Source organism: Adelges cooleyi, unplaced genomic scaffold (assembly GCF_023614345.1).
Source record: "Adelges cooleyi isolate 19-005CV unplaced genomic scaffold, UGA_ACOO_1.1 ACOO_flye_CR_arks_rails_tigmint_CR_PRNA_9, whole genome shotgun sequence".
In the NCBI taxonomy this organism is placed as follows: domain Eukaryota; kingdom Metazoa; phylum Arthropoda; class Insecta; order Hemiptera; family Adelgidae; genus Adelges; species Adelges cooleyi.
This window is the reverse complement of record NW_026096579.1, coordinates 8,923,682-8,937,260: the sequence shown is the minus strand read 5'-3', so window position 1 is coordinate 8,937,260 and position 13,579 is coordinate 8,923,682.

The window sequence follows — 13,579 nt, the reverse complement described above, 5'->3', positions numbered from 1 at the left end:
CTAAACAGTGCAATAAGTTGTTAGTACAGCTGTTAGTCTCTGTTGATGGACTTTGCAAACGGTCAGAAATGTTATTGCGAAAATTAACACCTGCATATTATTTTATATTTTATAAATGTTGAAAATAAAATTTCCAGAAATATTGTAACAACAATTATTATTACTATTGCCAAACAGCTTTTGTCTATAACGGTTTGTTGTCTAGCTAACATATATTTTTATAATATAATTTATGAAAATATTATTGTGATTAGACACGAAATAAGTGATGGGCAGTTTTACATTTACAAGACATTTTCGTTTAAGAAATTTAATGTTCTCCTTTTCCTCGTCACTGAAATAATTTTTAAAAAAATGTTTCATTCTTATTTTATAGTAGAGAAATTGGATAAAGATCATGACCTAGGGTCAGCTGATTTTCTGTCTTTTATAAGCTGATTCTGTTAACATTCAAATCTAACAGTTGATGCTCTAATTACCTAACCTAACCTAACTTATCTCTTCAATAGATGTAAGTAATTATTAATTTTTACTTACGGAAATCCCCTCCTCTGACCTCCCCTTACCCACTCAATCCATTCAGACCCACCTTCAAGAAATGTATCAATATCAGTTTGTGAATAATAATATAAGTTAGAATTACATAATATTATACAAAATATCACAATAATTTATTCTATAAATGGCTAATTATAAAAAAATCATCACACAAATTAAGGGGCTTGTTTTGTTATTCGTATGTGTCAGTATTAATTTATCTCTATCTTTTATTGAGCGGTGGTTAATAATCCTTAACTTAAGTATTTTAAGTACTGCAAACAACGGTTTGTATTAATTGCATCCAAATTGATAAGATTAACTTGGGGAAAATAACTTTTGTTTCAATGTTAAAAAAAAAAATGGACAGTATGGATACTTCTTTATCCGACTTTCCCTCTTAGAAACTATTTTCCGCCTCGGTTCGGTGAATTTAATTGAACTTTCTTAAGGCGTACTCTAAGTTTAATTACAGAAAACGTAGTGTCATCCGTACTGTTTTATTATAATTAGTTTAAAAAAATTAATTAAGAGAACATTTTTTTATTTTACACGTTATCGTTTTTGGTTTTGGTTGGAAAAGGAATTATGTGAGATTTTTTGCGTCACGCCAATATTTACTTATTTACTCGATTTGCTAAGATATTTATATATTCGTGTTAACAGCCCTTAAGTTATTAATTACCCAAAAATTAGTATATCAAAAGGAACAATTCAACACAGTAAGTAGCTATGAAATATGCCACAGAGAAGGAATAAGGCTGATATAATATTAAAATTAGTCATAATTCGATTTAAGTTGAGTCGGTGATAAAGTTGTTTACATTTACATTTTATTATTCACTCGACTTATTTTATTGTACTGCTAATAAGCAATTTTTGAACTTAATTTCTTTTTCGCATGTTGTACTTAGTTAAGGGAATAAGTCCGCCGGCTATGAGTAAGTAAAAAAAGATACTTACAAAGTATTTGAGAAGCTAAAATGTTTCCAATGAAAAAAGAAATAGTAATTAATTCTTTAAAACAGTTTGTAATGTTAACACGATAGGTAATGTTTCTAAGAGGAGGCCAACCTAGAAAATCGGTGAAATTTTTGCAAGACATTTTCCGCGTTATGCTCTATTATTACTCATTTACTCGATTGTGTTTACTCGTTTACTCAATTTCATTCAGTCGTTTGTTCACTATGAAAATAATGTCTTTAACATTTTTTGTATTACCCTTTATTTATTTACACATTTACTTGATTTATTGAATCATTTATGCCACTTATTCGCTCATTTACACAATTGATTTACTAGATTTTATTCAGTGGCGTGTCGCTGTATATTGTATTTCTGTTTATCTAAAAGTTAAACTATAAGTAAATGTTTACAGTTTATTAATATCATAATGGTTTGTATTGTATCATAATAATCATGTTAAAACATTTAATCGTGATGGTTATTTCGGCTTATTTACTTATTCATTCGATTTCTTTACTCGAATTGTTGACTCGACTGATTTACTTGCTATGTTTACTCGTTTGTTCGATTAATTTACTCAAAACTAATTACTCGTTTACTTGATTTTTTTGCTCGTTTTATTTACTCATTTATCTTATTTAATTACTCGTTTACTTGATGTTCTTATTCGTTTACTCGATTTATTCAACAGTCTTAAAAACCATCTTATGCTTCTACTTAGTTTCTAGCTTTTGGTCAAAATCTTAATATTTTTTTCTACCAAAGAAGACTTAAAGGAGTGTTAAACGACGTCGTCGATAAACAGTCTATAACGAATGTGACCAATTAGGATTCACTATTATACTTGAATAATCCTTTTAACTGTTCGAAGCAGCCGATAATTGATTTACTAATATTAATTTCATTCGTATTTAATTGTTTTGTAGTTTATAGAATTAAAAAAAAATACATATATACCTAAATTATATTATTTTTTACTCGAGTCTATAAAAGGCGATACCGGTTGATCGCAGCTTATGGTATACACAACCAATGCAATGTCAAGGATAACGTTCGGAGCTGTAAATCTTTGTAGACGTCAATACATCAAGTGTGTGTACTCCCAGAGGCAACAGTACAGCACACTTGGATGGTGCATTTTATGACAGGGACATTTCATTTGTTAATCAACGTTCATCAACTCGGTAATGAAAGAACATACCTCCTACACTAGTAATTGATGAAACGGATTTCCAATATGATATGTACTACCTATTAGTAGAAGTGTCGTTTCAACCGGTATTAACTGCTATGTGTAAAGGTTTGTAAAAAAAAAAAAGTTAATAAATTAATAAATACCTATTAAAAGGTTTAAAACCCACAAGCTATGTCGGAGCATAGTTGGCACAACTGAAAGGTTTTTTTCAAGTATTTGTAAATGCCAAGAAGTATTAGTTAAGAATACAGATTTCTTTATGTTTTTTAGGTACACACCAAATCTATCATCAAACACATCAATCCCACTTGCCCCTGTCGTACAGTTTATCGTTTGTTACAAAATACTGTAATCATTGATATCATATCACTACAATACTATTATCGTAGTGATAAGATATAAATAATATACTAGACGGTATGTTTTTTTCTTCTGGCTTTTGCCCGTTTATTTTCGTCACATTAAAACCGCAGATTAGATAAAACCAGATGGTCCACTTCGTTATTTACTTATAACCGAAACCCTCCTCAATTCAATGTGACCACATTCTAAAAATTAAATTATTGTACAAATAGCTAACCTATTTAATAGCATTTTTGTTTTTTTTCTGGGCACACTGACTTTTGCTACTATAAGCACCTCTTTAAACTTTAAATGTGAACAAAAAAGTTTCTTTTTTTTTACATTTTGTAAAACTACAATAATTAAGTAATTTAATGTAATTTGTGTCAATAAACAACACACTATGTGTTAGTACGAACCAAAGGAATTCGGATGTAGAATAATACGGCGGTCCACTTTGTGTAAGACAATAATTGGATTATAATACACACGTTTCTGCCTGACACACGGTTGTTTGCGGTGTAATTTCACTTCCGGTGTTAATGACTCATGTGGTTTCATTCCTCGGTCGGCTGTAATGTATATTTGTTGCACAGCATACGTTTTAAATGCGCACACACAACAGTCCATACAGTCTACATTACACATATTATACATGTCTCAAGTATAATAATTCCAAAAAAAAACTAGCTCACAATGATATGTTGAAAAAAAAAACGAAAAAATATTTTTTTTCTTAAGTATGTATTTTTTATACTATGATAATTAATGGGACTGTTATATGTATTATATTTGTATGTGTTCCGCGACGGTTGGACGATATTTATATAAATTAAATACAAATAGTCACAAATATGAACATTTTAAAATATTTAAAAAATAACGAAACAAACGACAAAATAATAATACATTCAAACCGGAATCACCGGCGGCCAAATTAAAAAACTGTCATCTGTCGTGAAAATATGTATTTTCTTAATTACTTTATAAGCAGAGCATTTATTTGTTTTTCTCATTCCCTACCCAGCTTTTTCCATTTGAAAATGTGAATATTTACTGTCTGAAATTATAGTTTCAGAACTGGTTCACTCGTTAAATATTTTAAAAACTTGTCTTATACAATAATTTCATTTCTAGTATGTGGTCACACTGACTTGAGGAGGGTCACTGTTATCAGTAAACGGCGGTGCGCCATCTGGTTTTATCTAATCTGTGATATTATTTATATACAGTTGATTTGCCTTTGAGTAGCCTATTTCCAACACTAATTAAGTTCCAAACAATTATTATTATTTTTTTTTTTCTGATAGCGTATTGCTTTAGTTTTGTTTAAAAATACATTTTCAAAACTCATTATTTTACTGATAAAAATATACTTTACATTTTCAAAAGTTATTATCTGCAGTATAAACATCGTATATTCATTGTACATATTCACAGTCTACATACTACCAACATAACGGTTTTCATATAGGTAGTAATATTATATTTTAATATCAAAGTTGGAAACAAATTTAAAATATTCAATAAACGAAAAAACAAAATTACTGTCGTTTACCAAGTCATGATAATCAACTTAAATCCCAAACTTATCATTTACACATTTGAGGGCCAAAACTAATTATTTGAAATAAACGTTCTTAGATATTGCCACTTGAAAATTGTTGATGTTAGTTGGAAAAATGACTTAAGTTTTTGTGTTTTTCTTTTCTGTCAGAAGTTAGATTTAAGGGGGTAGGGGAGTAACTCTGTAAGAGATATATTATGTACATTATTGTAAAGCAAATAAATAGACCACCCACAACCGGACGAACACACGGTTGTGACTTTGCAACGAGCCCACCTGTTGTTACCATCTTACCTGTTGAGCGCATCGCATATATGATTGTGTTAGTATTATTTCGAACGCAAACATGTTCATGTAAGACAAGACGTCTCGTTATTGCTCGCCGGCATGTCGTTCAACTCTTTCGACGGTGAATCCTTTTCGGAGACCGGACAAGCTAATTCCGCGCGTCCATATAAAAATACAACTTGAAAAAAAAAAAATTCAGTACTTATACTACACACGTACAACATAGGCCGACATAATCAAACCACAATGATCACCGTCATAATAATAATAATAATAATCAAAATCGTCTTCCTGTCCTAACTGTCGGCTCGCGTGATGCACTTGCACTTAATGAAAAAAAAACAGCCACGCCAATACATACACAATCTTCTTATTTACCTTCGCCTTGCACTCCCAACTACATTGGGTCGGCCGCCCTAGTCCTACGGCTCCATAGAGCTCGGTCTTGTACCTACATCTCGTTCAATCACCCCCCAAATATCCTCATATCACTCTCTCTATTTCGTCCATCCATCTTTGCTTTGGTCTTTCTCTTTTTCCCACTGCATTCATGTCCATAACACCTCTCTCTTTCACCTATAGTATATACCGAAGGACACAAATTTTATGGCTTAAAGATACAGACAGGTACCCTTTGATCTTAAAACCGCAAACCCCACAAATGTACCCGGTTGCGCGAGGGTGGGATGAAGGGTTGAAATTTAGAAAAATCCAAGTACCATCAGGACTGTGCTTATTTCGCTTATCCATTGAGAAATGTATAATATTTTTGTTGAAAGTCTTAAAACTATCTAGTAGTTATCCATCAATTAATATTAATATGTCGAGTTTGTTTATGGTCTAACGACTAACCCCTTTTCGAGTAGTGCATGCACACAAACTACAATATTGGCGAAATTAACAATAAAGGGGAAACTTTAAACAGTCACTATACAGTATACACACACCAAAGGCATGTTGGACCGTCTGTCTGAACTTCGGGGAATGTGTGAACGATGAATTTGCAATTTTAACACTTACCGTCTCGTCGTTCATAAATCACTCGATGGTCGTGATTTGTCACGGTAATGACAAAGACAAAAGTAAAAGAACTCCAACCCCTTTAGGCTTTTGGATCAGGCGACACAATAATTGTAATTATAATTAGCATAAAATAAATGGCATTTTTTTTATCAAACTGTCAAATGGCAAGACACGTTTAAGGAGCTTTTGATATTCACTTACAACATCACTTAAACAATTATTTCTTTTTAGTTTTTGTCATAAAGCATAACATTTGTGACGTTAATATTTGATTTCAGCGAATTCTCTACTGGGTAAAACTCTGACTGTGTCAATGGATTTAGTTAGTTGGTCGTCAAATGTAAAAAATAATTTTTTTTTAAAAAGAGGTGGAAATCGTTTTTTGTGCTTAGAAGAAGAAACTACCATCGTAATATGATACAAGTGAAACTAGAGTGTTGCTTTATCTCATTTTGACAGTCCACGCTCATTTAATTAATGTCTAATCAATTATTTAAAAAAATAACCCGTTTAAGAAGGTATATTTTCAGAGTAAAAAAATATATATGAAACAAATAATATTTTTACATTTATGCCAATAGATTTACCGAATTGTAACTAGTTTAAGAAATTGAGACTAGTAACTAATAAACTGAACAAAGGCTAAACAAAATCAAAATTATTATTATTAAAATATCTAGTTGGCTCACTCGGACTTCACTATCAGTTGACTTAATTAGATTTTATTAACTATTTGGTCATTATTATTTAGGCGTATACTAAAACTATAGACAAATGGTTTTTTTTTAAGAGAAAACTGATGTGGAGCGTTAAAAGAATCTGGTTTTCCCTTATTTCTTATATTTCTCCTTATCAAATACTATTATTATCACTACACATATCTCTTATCAGCGGATTTCTCCTTATCAATGGCTATTTTTGTCACTGCCATAATGTCTCTTATCAGCTGACTTTTTCTTTGTATTCTAAGGTTTGAAAACAAAAGATAGGCAGCATCATGAAAATAGAATCGTTAGCAACAATATAAGACAACAGTGAGATAGACCCATGACTTTAGAACGTAATGAAATAAATCAGGTTAAGAACTTTTGTAGAGTTCAACGAAAATGTGAACCTAACCTAGATGTATTAGTCTTGGAACAATTGAAACAAAAATAATAACACAACGAGATCCAAGAACTTGACTTGGAATTATTCACAGCTATTATTTGAACCCAAGAACTTAGGTTCAAGTAAGCTATGACAAGAATGTCTGTTTAGTAGCGACACTCCGGTCGGTTGGTTGGCGTTATTTTCTTTTTTTTTAATACTATTATGTTATATTATGTTATGAGTTTAGCTATAATATTCAGGGACACTAGTGCGGGACCGAGTAAAGACCGGAGGCGGTTACCTACCGGTTTTTTTATTGTTATTATTTTTTTTATTAAATCATTTCAGTTTCGAGAAATGCGAATTATTTATTGTATAATAATATAACTCGTTTTTTTTTCTTCTTCTATTTTCGTGATCCTTTTATGTCTGTCTTCATAGCGATTCATCAGACATGTGTGTGTGTGTGTGTACCAAAACTGTAACCGACTGTCATTAATCAAACCGAATCGCTACTGTAAACGGACGCCTTAGATGCCGCCTATTGTTTTTCCCCCTTATTTTTTTTTATTATTATCATTTTTTTTTTTGCTTTTAATTTCCACCGCCGCCGAAAGAGAATAATAATTTTTCGGTCCTAACTTAACGTGCGGTTGTAGTTATTTTGTTTTGCGGGTCACGCAAAGAATCCGGTCAAGCACCGAAAAATGCTTACAGTCTTTAATTCCATTCGGTATAATACATATATATATATATATATATATACTGGACTCGATGTAATTATATTATACTTGGTGATCGCTTTTGCACATGTCGATTACATTATTCAACATGTTTGCACGTACAACGCACTCGCATATAGACACGCAGACGGACTAAGTACTATCTCGAGTAATGTGTGTGTGTGTTTAATAAATTCCGAAAAAATTGTCGAAAATATTTTTAAAATCCCAAAACCGTTGGCTACATCCTAACAAGAGCGCGTGTATAGCGCGTTCTACCTAACCCAGCCGAATCAAAGAACTAAAAAACACGCGATACCTGCCCAGTAGAGTCCTTGCGCTATTTTAAGACAAGCATTAACAGTTAACTACAGCGGATACACGTTGTGCGTATTGAATCGGGTAACGGCAATTGCACGTTGAATTGCACAAAGAACGAATTACGTTTATAATCAGCCTAAAATACAAATAAATATTTCGTATAGTTCAAATAAATGGAATCTGTAAGAAAACGCACTCAATGTGCACACACATTTTTTTATTTATGTACATTTTTTGAGTACATAGGGCATTAGAGTATTTCAACATGCTGCCTGGCTTACAATGTCATTGCAATATTTAACAGCTAAATATATATACCTAACAATATTACAAAAGAAAATGTTATAAAATATTAAAAACGATAACGTTACAAATGGTTTTATGTAAAAATGTTGTATTGTATAACAAACTAAAATATATGACGTTTAGAGTAAACTATCAACTGTATAACATTAAGCCCCCTAAACATGTTTTTCGCTCATAATAAAAGGATATTATATTCACACGCTTGACCTGAAATCATTTATAATGTTGTATGTTTTTTACAAATTGTCAAAGTAATTAATTATTAAACCCAAATAAATTGGAGATGTATAATAATAATGGTTTAGGTTAGGTAATCTCTAAACGTTAAATATTGAAATTAAATACAATTAAAATAATAATATATGTACCTACTGTAACTACTACCTAAATGGCTAGTTGTAAATACAGGTGTAATAATGATTGCAATCAAAACCATTATATCAACAGCTAAATATATTACAATAGACAATATAACAAAACATTAAAAGCGATAATGAAACAAATGGTTTTTATGTAAAAACGCCTCAAGTTTTTACATTATTTCAACATTACTACCTGGCTTGTCCAGAATATGTTTGTAGGTCAATGTAACACAATATAAGTAACTAAAATATATAATTTTGGTATGATCATAAACAAGATTTAGTCATTTATAGGTTTTCTTAATTTCTAGAATTTTTTCAAAACAGATCGGGTGTATCCAGGTGTTCAATGTAAGGCTGAATTTTAAGACTAAAAGTAATATCAGCTATTAGCACGAGGTGAATAGTGTGGGTTTAGCAGCTGCAACTAAATAAGTTGTTAGTACAGTTGTTAGTCTCTGTTGATGGACTTTGCAAACGGCCAGAAATGTCATTGCGAAAATTAACACCTGCATATTATTATATATTTTGTAAATGTTGAAAATAAAATTTCCAAATATTGCAACAAAAATTGACAAACAACGTTTTCTAAGAAATGAACATCATTTCTTAGAAAATGTTATTCAACGGTAAAGCTTTCGTCCATAACGATTTGTTGTCTAGCTAATAACATTTATAATATTAAACACCACATAAACGAAAATATTATTTTGATTAGACACAAAAGAGTTCTAAAAAATAGAATAATTAATTTTTTTGTCTCAACTAATATTTTCCTATTTTTTATTAACTTTTTCATTGAATTTTGACCTCCAAAATATATTATTATATTATAATTTAGCATTAATATGTATATTATTCTTGTCAATTTATATCAGTTATTAAAATAGTACAGCGGTTCGTTTGAATATTGTTCCAAAAACAATTGGTAATTATAAAATATGCGCACACAAAAACTATTCAATATTCTACTATTTGTATGCATCTAGTTAATTGTTATAAATAAAACAGGAAATATCATAGCATATTAAACATAGTCCCGGTTTAAATGTTTCAACTAAACAGTGCAGTAACACACAGGAATACAGCTGTTAGTCTCTGAAGAAATGACATGGCGAAAATTAACATCTGCATATTACATTTGTATAATTATTGCATATAATTTACAAATATTGTAACAACAATATTGATATCGACAAATATTTTATAAAATTATTAGTGTTTGTAGTCTTATTAACTAAATTTGGGATATATTCTAATGTGAATCTAACCTTTTCTCTATTTGAAACTTTCTATTGCTAACACATATTATCCAAAGAGACGGTGACTATTATGCATCTAATTTTTGAAACATTTACACATAGTAACTCCATGCTCAGCTGTGTTGGTATTAATAGTAAACAATCTGTGTTTATAATAAACAAAACAAATAGAGCGGAAACAAAATTTTAATTAAAATCTTAAATGTAAACCTACAGATTCATAAATTATTCATAAAAATTAACAGTATACTTTTAACAGAATTTCAACCTTTTTAACATGGCATTATTGATGTTATGCTTTGGGAAATGTGGCATACAGTTTGGTACAGATTTTTACACTAAGCTGTACGAAGACAATCATTGTTCGGATTGCGGTGTTCCGTCAGAGCAAAATGCCAAGTACAAAAAAGCGAGCGAAGATACATATTTCGTTGAGAAAAGTCCAGACTACTTTGAGGCTCGCTGTCTTATGATAGATATTGACGATTCGACGACGAAAAAAATAAGAAAATCATTGAAAGGATTTTCCCACGAAGGTAACAGTCACAAACAAAAGCTGTTGAAGGTGAAGTTGAACATACCTATGGGCGTGTGAATCGATTAGGAATAAGATTTACAGGGATTTAAAGGTTGACCAAAGAAGGAATGAGTGGATGTTGAGAGGGGCTTGAGTGGAGAAGATGTGAAGATTCATCCACAGACCACTCACCCGTTTCGTTTCTCATTTAGAACAAGGTTGGGGAATAGACACCGAACAAGTAATAATGATAAACTGCGACGGAGTGAACAACTGGTCGTACGGATACAAGACGAAAGGTCCGGAGAACTATGGCAGCCTGTTGGTGAAAATCCAACTGGAACTCAACAAATGTGCAAATAACAACGTCGGCACTATCATGGCGATAATAGGCACGTCTTGCAACACAGCATCGGGCATAGGGTCGTTTGTCGTCGAGAAGCTAAAGCAAGAATTCCCGACAACCACGTTGTTCACTGCGGTTTTATTACCGTTTGAATCGGACGAAGTGATTACTCAAAATTACAACACTTCCTTCACACTGAGCAAGATCTATGATCCCAGCGACGGTATTTTCTTGTTTGACGATCATATCGTAGACAACAACGGTAAGCATTAGAGTTTAAGTCACTAGGTTAACGCGTGTCGAGCTCTATCTTTGTTATTGAGATGTGTATAAAACATATGATAATTATTCCAAAGAGTAAATACAGTCAAGCGGAATAGGCAATCAAAACTCGAATGGGCTATTTTACAAACGCATTCGTTTGGGTAAAGAATGAAAAAAAAAGGAATCATTAAGGGAATGTTCAAAGGGTTTCTTGAATAATTGTGGGTAGATTGTTCAAGCGTGGGGTCCAAAAGTACAATAGTGTAATGCTCGGCCAAGAAGCTTATGAGGAAGACGGGTTTCATTAAAAAGTGACTTGGATTTGATCGAATAGTTGGTCCAATACTAAAATGCCGCTAGCCACGAATGGAGATCATAAGCATAATGTTATTGAATAATGCAATATTCAGTTTGTGGTTAAAGAAATGATAAAAATGTCAGCTAATATCAAAAAAGGGGCAGACGGTGGTTCATGGCCTGGGTATGGAGCTCATCATCATTCATGTATTGTTCTAGAACCGAATACAGCGGCGGTTTTAAAGCTATTATCGATAATGCAACCGATTTTGGACGGAAATCAGAACATGGTGGTGGATCATTCCATTATTAAATCTCTGTTGTCGCCAAATCGCATGTATAAAATGCTGATGATTCACACGGTGCCAAAGCAAATCAAAAACCCGTCTACCTACGATACGCCAGTCCACTGGGAAGTCATATACAAGTATTCTTCTTCTTCTTCGGTTTTAAAGACCGTTGAGCCCCCCATTAACGCAACACACGTCTATCCCTACTCCGAGCTAGTGTGTCTCCGCCTTGTATTCCAATTTCCATTCAAGCAGCTATCTTGGATTTGTCTATCTACCTCTTTTATAGTCTACCAATTGGTTTTCCATTATAAAACCTGGTTCATGACGAGAATTTATATAATTTATACTCCTCAACTATGATGTCCCCCAATTGTGACAATTAATTTTATTCCCATATTTTTAGATAGGGCATACTATATGGCTGGCCGCCATTTTTTTGGAATTTCTTCCAGAATTAGATTGTTAATGGTCCGCTGAATTTTACTATATACAGGGAGACACGTCGTACGCTTTCGGGTGTATCCGAAATGCCTGTACTAAATGGATCTAAGGTGTCGTCGTCCACATCTAGCAATACGTCCGACCAAAACGTCCGACCTGCCTACAGATCCCTAGGAAACGTAGTGATCTATCGAGGCGAAAAACCTGATAAAAAATTGGACATGTCGACCGTTCACGTATTTCCCGAATGGGTAGCCAACGAACGGTACGCAATCGATAGGTATCAGCCCAGATATTACAGGAAGACTCCGAAATTGTTGTCTGTCGTGTCCAACAACTCTTTGGTGATCGAACCCATTAAAGGCATCATATCGAGTGCGGTAAAAGCGTTCAATCACAAAGCATACGTACACCATTACATCCGACACGACTGCACTTTGGGCGATTTCAAAGATACATTCGCCAAGTTAAATTCAATTGTAAAAGCGTATAACGAATTACACGAATAAAATTGTTGCAATCATGCTCTTCCTTATCACTGTAAAGGTGAAACTCCAAATAAGGTCGTCATGGAAACGTTTTGATTTTCATTTACCGAATAAACTCATAAATCAGATACCAGTAGTATGAGAAGTTCCATGGAAACTGTGATTATCTTAGTTGTTTTTATGTACATTTATTCAGGTCACAATTACTTGCGTGACCCGACTTATGATCGGTGGGGAAGTGACTACATCCACAAATTCGCACTATCACCACGTTTTATGCCTAACCTTATCGCCTGAGAATAAAATGATAACAACTAGGGGTATAACGTCATACAGCTATAGATAACCCCTTCCAACAAGAAAAAACATAGAAACTTTCATGGAAAAGGAACTGTCTATCTTTTTTCTATATTACCTAGTGGCCTATCCATTATTTTATTATCTATGTCTCTATATTCACCCTTCCTTATCTCTTATCACTTCTGCTGCTGTAAACTAGGGAGTGGGCGGGTGCCTTGAAACGTATTCATGATTCGTGTGTTTCTCCTTGAAGAGTAGCAATTTGAACGTTACACCATCTTCTTGCAATTCACCGGTTACTTTTTAAATTCTTCTTTAAGACGCGCCGTGATTCAGCTGATCGGTTAGGTTCGTCAAACGAGCATGGCAACACCATTGTACTCTGTAAAACACTATGCACGACCACAAGGAGACACACAAACGATGACCAACACTTTTTGGCCCGAGCGTATCTATAGTTTTCGGTTTCTTGTGTTCTCCCATTCATGAGCCACCGCACCGTATGCACACTATGCAACTATACACCGTAGAGTAACGACGATAATATACATAATAATATATTCCAATCAACCGTGAATGTCGCTATGCCTCGGACCGACTACTCTATGTTATCCAGCTATAGGCTATAATATAATGGCTGATGATAATAT